Source organism: Buceros rhinoceros, unplaced genomic scaffold (assembly GCF_000710305.1).
Source record: "Buceros rhinoceros silvestris isolate BGI_N320 unplaced genomic scaffold, ASM71030v1 scaffold18633, whole genome shotgun sequence".
Classification (NCBI taxonomy): Eukaryota; Metazoa; Chordata; class Aves; order Bucerotiformes; family Bucerotidae; genus Buceros; species Buceros rhinoceros.
In genome coordinates, this window is record NW_010404404.1 from 20068 (window position 1) to 20318 (window position 251).

Below are 251 nucleotides of genomic sequence, written 5' to 3' on the forward strand. Positions count from 1 at the left end.
TCACAGCTTTCCTGCTGCCTTGCTGTCATGGTGAAGCCACTTGGCTCCCTCCCCTCTGTTTCCTAATCAACAAGCGGGAATTACAACACTTACTTTTACCAAAGCACTTTGCAATCTGTAACTAAAAAAGCTGTGATAAAAAGATGTTCTGTCTCAGACTCCTTACATCGTCTTCCCTTGTAGGCAGCAAGAAAATACAACAGCAGGCATTTACTTTCCACCTGGGAGCCAATATTACAAAGCTTCCGGCA